A 13,633-nucleotide genomic window follows, 5' to 3' on the forward strand; every position below is an offset into this window, starting at 1 on the left:
ATAAATAAATAAATGTTCTTTTTTTTTTTTTTTTTTTTTTTTTGTTTTTTTCGAGACAGGGTTTCTCTGTGTAGTCCTGGCTGTCCTGGAACTCACTCTGTAGACCAGGCTGGCCTCGAACTCAGAAATCCCCTTGCCTCTGACTCCCAAGTGCTGGGATTAAAGGCGTGTGCCACCACGGCCCAGCATAAATGTTCTTAACATTTTAGTGCATCTGCAGAGTTGGACAAATTTTACCACAATCTTGATTATGTATATTTTCAACATAAATTCTGAAAAAATTCACAATTTTGAAATCACTTTTTAACACCCTATTCACAAACACACACACACACACACAAATAAAACACATACACATATACATGCATATACAGATATGTATATGTAGGCACACACACACACAAACTCAGATGTACACGCATATATACACATATACACATACATACACATTCACATAGGCACACACATATAAATGCACACACACATATACACACATGCCCTGAAAAACAGTGTTGTTCATTTTTCTTTAGAGCCTTACATTTCACCTCACACAGATCATGCAGTTTGTGGTATTTGGGAACCTTTGTTCGCTTTATCATTCATTCAAGTATCATTCGTGTTTTAGGATTCTTAGTATTTCATTCCTATCTGTGAGAAACTATAGTCCACCATAAGGACGTACCATATTGTAATCATCCATTCAGCATTTGATGGGTAGCTGTGTTGTTTCTACTTCTTTTTCTCATTTTATGTGCGTGTTTGCGTGCGTACGTGTGTGTGTGTGTGTGTGTGTGTGTGTGTGTGTGTGTGTGCGCGTGCGTTGTATGCATATATGTATGTACAGGTGTGAATGTTCATGTGCTTGGAAACACCTATGAACCAACAAAGAACACTGAGCATCTTGCTCTGGTGTCACTCTCTACCTTATTCATTTGAAACAGGGTCTCATGAAATTGGATCTACCCTGGCAAGTATCAAGTCCTAGTGATCTATCTACCTCTCTCCACACTGAAGCAAGGGCAGTATACACTTGGCTATGATGTGTGGGTTCTGGGGATTTGAACTCAGGTTCTCAAAGTTGAACTTAAACAATTATACTCACTATTCATCTGTCTAGGCCTGGACTTTTTTTTTTAAACTATTGTGAATGATGCTGTTATTTATATGTGTGCTCAAATTTGTATGGGCATTGTTTCTAAGTATCCTTTTTTAAAAAAAATTATTTATTTTATATATGTGGGTACATCAGTCCTGTCTTCAGGCACACCAGAAGAGGGCATCAGATCCCATTACAGATGGTTGTGAGTCACCATGTGGTTGCTGGGAATTGAACTCAGGACCTCTGGAAGAGCAGTCGGTTCTCTTAGCCGCTGAGCCATCTCTCCAGCCCCTAAGTATCCTACTATTTTTAAATTGGAGGTATTTTTTTCTTTAAGTCACAAGGATGTTTCTAGGCAATTACTTGTATAAGCAGCTATTTCAGGACCGTAAGTATACAATGAGTAGAGTAGGCCACAAGTCTGGTTAGTGAGCAGCCACCGTTAAAGGCTTTCAGGACGCCTCTGCCTATAGAAACTTAGCAGTTTGGGGAGCAGGTAACTGGAAAAGACAAAAACCAAGAACCAAGAACTAACACAACTTTTCATTAACATAAAGGATAACGACAACGTGCTAAAGAAAAGTAAACTAGATCTTCTGTCATTGGGTCTCATCTGCCTTCTAACTTGGACAATAGCATGGTTTATCATAGTGAGCTTAGACAATGGTTGAGTAATTAAAATAAGTTTTATTGAACCAGAAAATTGTCAATATGCTTTAGTGGAAAGTGATTCTTTAGAACAAACAATGTTTAATGTTTTTTTCCCTCCTCGCAAAACTTGAAAATACAGTATGCAATTCTCAAAAAAGCCTAAGCTATACTATTCTCTTTGTTCATCTTTAGTCCTTCAACTCCACCCTGTATAATATGTGGAATTTAAGCACACTTCTTTGGGCCAAACCACACCTAGTTCCTGGATAGTGTTATAAATTACTGATGGATCTACTGAAGAATATATAAGACTAAATATCATTCATATTGAGTTCAGTTCCAGAATGATTTAATCTCCAGAAATATAGGCTTTCCATTTTCATCAATTAACAAAAAAGATATGATAGAACCTGTGGCTGTAGTTCAGTTGCTAATATGCTTGCCTAGCATTAATGAAACTCTGTGTTTGATCACCAGCACAACCAGGGGTTGTGGTTTACATTTCTTATCCCAGGACTAGGGAGATAGAAGCAAGATCAACAAATCAAGTTCATCACAGGCAGTGTGATAAGTTCAAGGCCACCCTGAGATACATACTTTTATATGAAACACAAGGCAAATTAAATATGATAATGAATTTGATTTATTACAATGTTGTTTAGTCATGTTTTATAACTTGACAAAAATCAGCTGTTTGTTTTTCTTTCGACTTTAACCAACCCCAAGTTATCAAACTAGATTATCTGTAACCAAACTGATTTAATCATTATAAAAGTTTGATTTTAAGAAATTCTATTTTTAATAGAATTGCCCAATTCTCAGCTTGTCAGCTAAGCTTACAGAGTCACTCTATAGGTGAGAGTAAGTTCTGGGGATCTTTTCCTAAGCTGAAGGAAACTACTTATTAGGAATTCAGAAGCTTTGTTGATTTCACAGTCTAACAATGAGCAGCCCTATACAACAGAAGATTAAGAAATAATCCTTGACTAAAACAGTCAATGATCTTACTAAGGAAAGGACGACATACTCTTGGAAGAATTTGAAATGCCATAGCATATTACATTATCTCTGGCAGAAGAACTCAGACATAGAAGAGATACATGTAGGCTCAAATAAAGATGACATCATGGATAAAGTAAGAATTGAGATCAGAATTGGATTCGGAGTGGATTTGATCAGAATAAAGCAAGAATATTTTTTTGGCTTGGAAAATAGGGAAAACAAATCCTGAGCTGAAAATTTTTTACATAATGTGTTGTGAAGGATGCACATTCTTTAAAACAAATGAAAAGCATGAGTGTGTATGTTGAACAGAGAAAATTCTGGTGGCTTTAGGAAGTTAGGCAGACATCCAGGAGCTGTTTCTATTGAAACTGGGAGTGTCTCCACAGACCTGGGTGTGTCTAGCTGGATTTTGTTCAAAGACAGATGCCTGACTCACTAATAAAACTGTACAGACCACAAGTGGAAATAAGGAGGAGTGGTTGGATAAGGAACTTGCAGATGTTGTCCTGTCATTTCAGGAATAATTGCCAAGTGTCCAGCTTGTGTATGGAAGGCATTGGATTAGGTGATTCAGCATTGTAAGGATGAGCAAGTAGGGGTCCTCGACTTCCTTCAGCTTGATTCATACATTGCTAGGATACCAAGACGAAAATATTTTTTTTTAACCAACAATGTACATAGAAAGAAAAGATGTGGCATTTTAGTAAGAGACGTGACATTTAAATCTGTTATTTGAAATATTTTGTTGGTATTATTCCAAGCTGATGATGTCATGGGCCCTAGAAGAACCTACTGATGCCATTTCCCTAAACAAGTATAAATTCTAACTGCATTTTAAATACTTTCTTTATGCCCACAGATAATTTTAGCTCACATACCTCATCAATACACCTTCTCTTTGCAAGAGACAGAGACAATTAGAGAAAGCCACTCTAGTCAGAGTCCAAATAGAGAGAACAACTGACTGGAAGTGCCCATCTCCAATAGATACATCTACAACACAACCCCTACAGCTCATGTTCAGGCAACAACACAGAAGTGGATTGAAACACTTTGTACAGCTATTGTAAAGAGGTTAGTAGGAGTTAGCTAGTGAAGGACTCAACAATGCTATAGGAAGCACTTTGAATTCAATTCAAAGCTGCACCGCGAAGCTAGAGACCTTTAAGTAGGAGAATGTTCTAATTATGTCTGTGCTTTAGAATGCTCCTTCTGACTGCATGTGGACATGATCAAAGCAAGTTTGTGGTTGATGAGTTATGAGGCCTTTGTAGGACTTTAGGAACCAGACGATTGTGTCCAAGGAGACAGATGGGTTTGAGTGCATTTTGTAAATGTGTAGGAGGTAGAATGGACAGTTCTTGCTAATTAGTTGAAGTGGGAGGTAGTTTGGCTTGGACAACTGAATAGATGTGGATCTAGGAAACCTTGTTCAAAGCATATACTGGACTTTGGGAGGTAGAGGTGAGGCTGAGGTTCACTGTGTGTCCAGGCTGACCTCAAACTTGTGGCTTGTGGCAACCTTCTTTTCTGAGCACCTTGAATTCTGAGATTATAGGTACAAGCCATGGTGCCCAGCAAAGACTTTTTTTTTCTATTTTTGAGTATATACATAATGAGATCAGTTAGAATATGTTAATTTTAATGCTGGACACACTAATGTAGGAGGCAAGCAGGAGATGTTAATTTCTGGTGTTTTTCTTAGCATAACAAGCTTGAAAGATGTCTGAAAGAATATGCTAAAAATTCAAAATTAAATTATAATTAAAATTAAACATACATCTTAGTGTTCTGCATCTGTAAGATAGTTTCTGTATTGCTACCATGTTAATCATAATAATAGCTAGTGCTTAATGAGTACCTACTGCTTTCAATTTACCACACCAGTTACCTTTTTATTTAGTTGGTCTTTTTTTTAGAAAGATTTATTTATTTATTTTTTATGTATATGAGTATACACTGTAGCTGTACAGACAGTTGCAAGCCTTCATCTGGTTGTTAGGAATTGACTTTAGGACCTCTGCTCATTCTTGTCGACTGCGCTCGCTCTGGTAAGCCCGCTTGCTCAGTCCCTGCTCGTTCAGGCCCAAAGATTTATTATAAGTACACTGTAGCTGTCTTCAGATGTACCAGAAGAGGGCGTCAGATCTCATTACGAGTGGTTGTGAGCCACCATGGGGTTGCTGGGATTTGAACTCAGGACCTGCGGAAGAGCAGTCGGTGTTCTTACCCACTGAGCCATCTCACTAGCCCCTATTTAGTGGTTCTTAACAGGACCCAATCTCCCCAACCCAAATGGATTTGAGCAATGTCTGGGGACATTTTTGATTGTCATATCTTTTAAAAGTGATGTTCACTTATTTATACATTTATTTGTGTGTGTGACATACCCTATGCTTCAACATGTGGAGGTCAGAGGTTGACTTCATACATCTTCCTCTCTTGTTCTCCAGCTATTTTTTTTTTTTGAGACAGGGTCTCCCACTGTATATACTTTTTGTGTTGGCTAGCTGGATTGGCCAGCAAGAACCTGGGCCCTTTCTATCTGCTCTCTAGCAATGGACTTGTGGATGTCACCAAGCTCAGCTGTTTTACACGAATGCTGATGAAATAAAGTCAGAGTTCCATGCTTGCCCAGCAAGCATATTACCTACCAAGCCATCTTTCCGTCCCACCTTCCCACTTCCCAGCTTCTTTTTGTTTGGTGGAAATTGAACCTAGGACCTCCTCCATGTTAATTGACTGAGCCTCCTTTTATTTATTTATTTTTTTACATCTTGAAGAAGTAAATTTGATTAAATTATAGGGATGCTTATTTTCTTATCCTCCTCCTCCTCCTCCTCCTCAACAACACAGAGAACGGGTCCCCACACAAGGCAGTAAACTTGCGAATGTCAGCACCAATGAAGATGAGTAATCGTGCTTTGTGTCGTTGGAGTCATGATAGTTCAGCAACAGTGTTACAGTTCTCTCTCACATATCAAGAGCACAGGGACAGTTCTTAAGACCACGTCACCCCGTTCTAAGAAGCAAAGCAGATCTTCACACATCTGTCTGATCCTAAATTTTTTTTTTTTACCTACTCTCCAGATCGTACTACTTTGTATAAAAGACACTGAGTACCTTTAAGCTCTTAAAATCGACAACATTAGGTCACTTCAAAATTTGTCTATTGCTTAATGGTTCATTTTTCTAAAAATGAACTTGGTACCACACTGCAGGATGCATTTCTCCTATGCAAGTATACAAAGAGCTCATCACTGCATCCTTTACCACCTGAAAAGAACAGAGCAGTACTGTTTAATAGAAAGCAGACATGACGCAGGCAACATCAAACAAGCTATTGTGTAGCTATTTCCTCCTAATTGAAACATTCCCTCCTGGAGGCAGGGAGGAGGCCCATAAGTCTCAGGGAGTTAATGAAACTTAGAAGGCTTGAGACATTAAGGAGACTTTCAAACTCTGAAAGTTAAATTGTAAAAATATTGAACAGTTGTTGGCAAGAGGAAACTGTCCGTCATCAGAACTGGTACAGGAATATATGGCTGGTACAGGAATAATATGGCTTTTCTGAGTTGTCACTTACCACTTATCCATAAGCCCATTGCAAATACTGGTGGACTTCAGAGGCGACAGAGGGTCTTGTCATGCTTGACATGCTCCATAGACAGACATGACAGATTTAGATGGTCAGCACAGAACAAATGACAGACAGATGGGTATTGGCAGGAAGATGGGATGGAGTAGTCTAAATTGTCGGCTGGAGAAACAGCAGCACCCCAGGAGTTCAGAGTATTTATTATATAGAATTGATCGGAGAGGTAGAGTTACTGCATATAGCTGAATAAAGAGGTGAGCTTATTATAATAAGATATCCAGGGCTGGAGAGATGGCTCAGCAGTTAAGAGCACTGGCTGCTCTTCCAGAGGTCCTGAGTTCAATTCCCAGCAACCACATGGTAGCTCAAAACCATCTGTAATGAGATCTGATGCTCTCTTCTGGCATAAAGGTGTACAACCAGTTATATCACTCACACACAAAATAAAGATAACCAAGGAGGCAGTGTTTAATATTATTCAGCTGGATCAAGGAGTTGTGTCTGTCCTCTATAGGGGCTCAGTCTTTAGGATATAAATATCTGTGTGATGAGGGGGAAGGCTATGGTGGACATTTTGTGTACATGAAATCTATATCTCACATGGACCAGGAAGGCTTTGATGTTTTCCTCAGGGTAAGAGTCTAGGGTTCACGACATGACCTCCCCCCCCCCGCACCCCCCTCCCCGCAACCCCATCATGTTATACTATGCAGAAGACACCACTGAAGACTTACACTGTTCCTTAAGAGAAAGAGTAAAAGAATGATGAAAACAGCAGCTCTGACGTTTTTTGAAGGATTTTCTGCTGTCAAGATGCCTTAATTCAGCTGTTTGGAAACACTCACCTCTCTCTACATTTATGTCTGTTCCACAAAATGAAAGGCTACTTCTAGGAGAACATTATCTTGCCAGCAATTTTATTTTTCTGAGACAAGCTTCAGGATGTAGCACAGGCTGCCCTCAAACTTTTTGATCTTCCTATCTTTGAGCGCTAAGATTATAGCCTTGCAACACCACACCTGCCACTACGAACATTTTCACACCAGATCATTACCCTGGGCAAATCTAATGCTTAGAGTAAAGGTGTTCTTAGGCTTAGAGTTTCAAACCAAGGTTTCAAGCAAACAGGTTGTTGGAAGGATTGGGAGGGACTACATGAGAAGTGTGTATATGTGGTGTGGTATGGTGTGGTGTGTACACATATATGTGCATGTACACACAAAACTCTTACCAACTTCAAAAGTGGTATTTCAGGTCAAATTAAAAATTAGGTCTGCTGTCTAGCTGCACAAAAGTTGCAGCTTTTCTCAATATGCATTTTTATTTAAGAGTAAGAGGTTATGTTTGTACAGACCTCACTCCATCAGTCTAGTGGAACCGATCTGTGGAACTGATCCTTTCAAAAGAGAAAGAGAAAGAACGAACATATTGCTTTGTTCATGTCATAATGATAGAGGTAGAAGCCTCCACTCTTTCTCTGCTCTCTTCCTACAGCATGTTCTGTCCCTGAGGAACTTTTTATTGGGCACAAAACCCAATTCCTGAAGGCAGTGGAGCTACAAAAGGAACCATAACCCCTGGCTACATGAAAACCTTGGCTTTGGCCAGCCTATTGCTCTGAGCTTGATCAAGCTGAGAAAGCAACAAGCCAGACCTCCAAGACTGCCATAATGATGGCAACAGGCAAAGTCTTGACAGCTCTTCCCTGATTGGTCCTAATCCTTCATTTATTTGCATAACCATATTCAGCAATCCGGTCCTAGTTGGCACTCCTTAAGTCCATATGCTACTGGACTTCAGTGAACACAGAGAGAGGGAGAAGGAAGACAGCTGGAGGTGGAAACCTAGGGAAACTCACTAGGGATATAGTCCACTTTCCAGACGTTTCTGCCACGGGGTTGGGTGTTTTCTCAAGCCATCCCCAACGACTACAGGAATGGTAGCAAGCAGGGGCAACCATTCCTGTCTCAGCCTCCAAGGTTTTACCCATGGTTGCAGATGGGGATTTGTTATCCAGCTTCTTCCAGCCCTGCTAAAGATGGGAGACCTGCTGCTTCTGTTGCTTTTATTCACTGACCTACATACTGGCCCAGAGCTACAACACCCCTAGGCTTTTGTCTAGTATCTGGCTGCTACCAAAAGTTCAAGTCTGGCTATTTGAATTGTCCAATCTTGTGTGGCAATATCTTTAAAGTCATGTAACCCATTTCAGGTTGTTAACTGGAGATAATAATAAAATACTTCCCACTTGGACATTCCTCTCTGTCTGCCCACACCACTGCTGGTGAACAATAACACAGTAGGAGACAGGAGACTGTCTCTTCCAGCCTCTTCAATAATATATGGCAAGAAACACAGTCTTCCACTCTTAGCCTGACAAATTCAGTAAGGTCTAAGCAGGAACAGGAGCCAGAGGCTCTGCCTGTGCCCCTGTATGACACCAAATGAGTTGACCCTTTCAACACACAGAGCCATTCACAAACTATTTCCCTGAAGTTCTCTCTCTCTCACACACACACACACACACACACACACACACACACACACACACACACACACACACACACACACACACACACACACACTACAAACATCTCTTCGAGTACTAAAAACTAGTTTTTACAGAAGTTTTCTTTTTAATTTAACATAGGCAACATCACAATCCAGGAATTCTTACCCATAGAAAACTGTATAGAAAGCCTGTTTTAATTTCAAGCAATTATTTTTGTCACACTCTATTATTTTTTGAATTCTCTTTTTTACTGACAGCTAGCCAAGAACAAGATGGATTTTGAAGAAGGGGACCAGACTCCATGAAAGAAAATCTGTCAATGACTAGATAGGTCAATGAATATTGACGATATCTTGGTCTATTGATTTGTCTAGTTGAAGGGACAGCTTAAATATCATAGGTTACACATGGAAATAAAGATCAGTCAGATAATCATGAAGAACTTTTGGTTTCAAGAAGAAAGTCTTTTAGTTGAATTTCATGTATAAGCAGTGGGAGCTGGAGAAGATTGTGTGTCAGCAATACTTCATTTATCATCACTTAGTGGAAAAGTCCAACATTCTGATTCTTCTTCAAATTCACAGAAGCAGTAACCCAAGTTTACATACAGAATTGCTTAAGAATTATAACACATTTGCATAACTCAAGGAGACTTTTCAACATGGCTTTTTCAGTCTAAGGGAAACCTTGGTGGTAATATCAGAACAGACATGCTACAAAATACAGTGTTCCTCTTCAAAACAGCACCAAAGAATTTATGCTCTTCTTGTAGCAGTGATAACTTTGGAATTCAAGCAGTTTAAAGGAATATAAAGTAAGTATATACAGAGTGAAAATAAGCATTTTTTGTGCTACCCCATGAAATGTGAGGCTGACCAAATTCATATCTTACCCCTCAAATAATCTACTTGGGTTCACTGGTTTTTATCAGGAATGTAGGGTTGTGAGCAGGCTGAGAATAAGTATTTCGACAATAAAATGTACTGTGTCTATGGCGAGCAAAATGCTGAGAGGGTTTGATTTAAAATTCACCACAGTCTAGCAAAAGGATTTCTTCAAACCCTGGCCCCCACTGCACACATATGGCTCTGGCTCTGCACAAGACTCACATTCACTAGCAGCCTTTGGTTTTCAAAGAGAAGGGTCATTTTCTCAGCCTACACTTCTCATTTAGCTCCAAACACTTCCTTAGGATATGAACCCTCTTTCTCTTTCACGATTTCTAGTAATGCCAGCATGTCCAGACAATACTGAAAAGCCTTGCTCTTTGGTGCTCAGACAGGATGTTCCATTGATACATCTCGTTGGGCCAGGCCAGAAGTATCCATCTGTTGGTGTTTCATACAAAACAAGAACTGTTTTTATCCTGACTGAATTAAATGTTTCATATAAAAACCGTGTGATGTTTGAGAATTCCTTCAAGGAGAATTTTGGGACTTTGTCCTCTGTACAAGGTTAATCCTTGGAAGAAGCAAGCAGAAGTAGGGGCGTGTCAGTGCAGTATCAAAAAGTGGGGGTGGGGGGAGGGACACATTGAAGAGATAGAAAGCTGCAGAGCCATAAACCTTGAAAAGAGCAGCAAATAGTTATTGAGTAGTTTTGCCAGGCATGGTGCTAGTGACTATTTTGAGTTGCAGAGTTATAAAAGAATGAACTGACTCAGAGAAGTGAAACGCAAAGTCACATTTCTAGTGATGGGATTGTGACTCAAATGTGATTTAACTCCGAACTCAGAACATCGTCCGTCTACTAGCCTAACACATTTTCACGGAATTAGACTATGATGGGGGGAAGGGAGGAGACACTCAGTGGCCTCAGTTACAGAAAGTTTAACATCATAAGTTCTGCAGGGGATAAAAAATAAGCTGACGGGAATACAGATCACACAGTGACTTATTTTAGAGAAAGCTTTATGAAAAGAGTAAAATTTGACCTGGTTTGAAATGACAATAATCATGCGGAGAGCAGGAGAGGAAAAGTGTATTTCAAGGAAATGTGTAAATTACAAGATGAAGAGTCTGTGCAACCAGAGTGTTGTGCATCATAAAATATGGGGACACAATAAAAAGATTGCTCTATCGGTATCCCATTGCCATGTGCTTTGAGCACTCTCAAGAAGTCAGGATTTTTTTTTTTTAATCCACTATGTGATGGAAAGTAAATAATAGTTTCTGTGCAGACAGGAGATGTGATCACATTTGTAATTTGGAAAGAGAATTTTGGTTACGGTTTTGATAATTAAGTGCATACCAAATAGATTAAAGGCAAAGGTCACAGGTGAGACTGGGGAGACTCTTTAGATCAGTGGTTCCCAAAACTGGAACCCCTTAATACAGTTCCTCCTGTTGCGGTGACCTCCAACTATAAACCATTTTTTTGTTGCTGTTTCATCATTGTAATTTTGCTATTCTTATAGAGTGTAATGTAAATATTTGTGTTTTCCCATGGACTCATGTGAATCCTGTGAAAAGTTCATTCAACTCTCAAAGGTGTCACAGGTTGAGACCTGCTTGTCTAGGCAGAGTTTCTTATTAACCTGCAGGTTACCCCCCCCCCTTTAGTTAGGTCAGCTAATTGGTCTCTGCCTCTGGCGCTGGGATTACAAGCATGCTCAGTTCTTTTTTAAAAAACAAGATTTCTAGGAACTTAATTCAGGAACTCAGACTTGTATAACAGACATTTGACCAATTCTGCCATCTCCCCAGCCTCTGAAAAATAACTCATTTATTATTTAGAATTTCTCACTTAACTACAAAGTAAGGAGAGTGTGGAGGAAAATGGTTCTCACTGATCATTAAACACTAAGTAAATCCTCATTTGTTTAATTTTAGTATAGGGCTTGCAATACTGCCTACTGGCTATAACTTTAGTTTTCTTTAAACCTTATTTTTATTTATTTATTTATTTATTTATATTTATTTATTTATTTATTTTTGAGACAGGATTACTCTGTTTAGCCCTGGCTGCCCTGGAACTCGGAATTCACTCTGTAGACCAGGCTGGCCTCGAACTCAGAAATCTGCCTGCCTCTGCCTCCCAAGTGATGGGATTAAAGTCATGCGCCACCACCGCTCAGCTCAAACCTTATTTATTTTTTTTTAAGATTTATTTATTTATTTTGTGCATGTGAGTACACCATTGCTGTCTTCAGACACACCAGAAGAGAGCATCGGATCCCATTACAGATGGTTGTGAGTCACCATGTGGTTGCTAGGAATTGAACTCAGGACCTCTGGAAGAGCAGTGCTCTTACCTGCTGAGCCATCTCTCCAACCCTCAACCCTTATTTTTAATGATGGCTTTTAAAAACTTTAACCTTCTTTATAACCTACCACCCACCAGAGGAAGTAGAAAAAGAAAGGGTACAGGGTGGTGGTGGTGGTGGTGGTGAGGGGAAGTGGACCTGTTTAGAAAGGTTCTTTGGAGCCACTCTCATCTGTTTTGTCTGGAAATCAGCAGTTCACTTCCCAGGTTAGCAGGCAGCTGCAGCTCTATTCACTCACAAACACTTCACAGATACACCAGCAGTCCAGTTTGGCAGAGTTAGCATAGCAACAGTGGTGACATGACCTAGCAGAGACAGCCAGGCCTCAGCCTTGGCTGCAATCAGCAGGAGGGACCCAGAGGGACACCCGGGAGAAGTTCTTGGCTGTGCCTCTCTCAGGGAAGCAAAGATCAGCTAAGTTTTGAGACCCCCAAGTGTTGAACAGCTAGCTTTACCAGCAAGCCAAGCTCTGTCTCTGTCACTGCATGAGTCCTAATTATACCCTCCAAACATGCCTTGATTCAGCACAGATCTTGCCTTAGTACAGGTCTGGCTTCAACAGGTACGTCTAATCAGCCTGACTCCTCAGATTCCCAACAAATGGAGCTCAACTACACAATATGAGATGGACAACATGTGTGTTGTTAACAAAGAATCCTTCATCATGTGTCCTTTCACGTGTTTGCCTTAGCAGAACGTCCTCTCTCATGTGTCTACTTCAGGAAAATACTCGTTCACCTGTTTGCCCCAACAAAACACCCGTCCAACACAAATGACTCTCCAAGAACCCTTAAGTTTCCACTTCAGAGATCCTTCAGTGGACAAAGAATAAAAAAACTCTTGTGAGTGGATGTCTACAGAAAGATATTCTTGATTAAGAATAATCAGATAGCAGGTAGGAAATGATTACGATCAATACACTGAAAAAGTCAAATGAAAGGACATTTAACAATGAGTTGGGAAGGAGATTGCATGACATTTGGCTTAGCTGGTGGAGTGTTTGCTTGAATTCCTTTCATGAAGAGTCTCAAGTAGGTTTGATCTCCATCAGCACAAAACCTCTAACGGCAGACCTTGGAATGTAGGGTTAGAGGGACTAGAAGTTCCATGTCAATCCCAGCTAGATTATCTCCTCTGAATTCATCCTGGAACACAAAGAAGAAACTGAGTTCTAAACAGGTAGGTTGAAAAAATCATGAAAAACAAAAAGAACTGTACGGGATTTTGAGCATGTGTGTGTGTGTGTGTGTGGGGGGGGAAATCATAACTTATGGAGGAAAAAAAAAACCCATATACAGGCCAGCAGTGATAAAAAGAGAATTTGTGAATAGCAATCCAGGTCAGATGATATCAACCAGTAAATAGCACACATAAGATAAGAAAAAAAAAATGACATTAAGTGATACTAAAGAGGAAATAAAGGGGTCTAGAAAATACCTAAGCAACCCGTCAAAAACAAGTATTCTCTCTGGATTGGGAGGTAATATAATAAAATCTGATTCT

The sequence above is a fragment of the Mastomys coucha genome, chromosome X, assembly GCF_008632895.1.
Source record: "Mastomys coucha isolate ucsf_1 chromosome X, UCSF_Mcou_1, whole genome shotgun sequence".
NCBI classification, from domain to species: domain Eukaryota; kingdom Metazoa; phylum Chordata; class Mammalia; order Rodentia; family Muridae; genus Mastomys; species Mastomys coucha.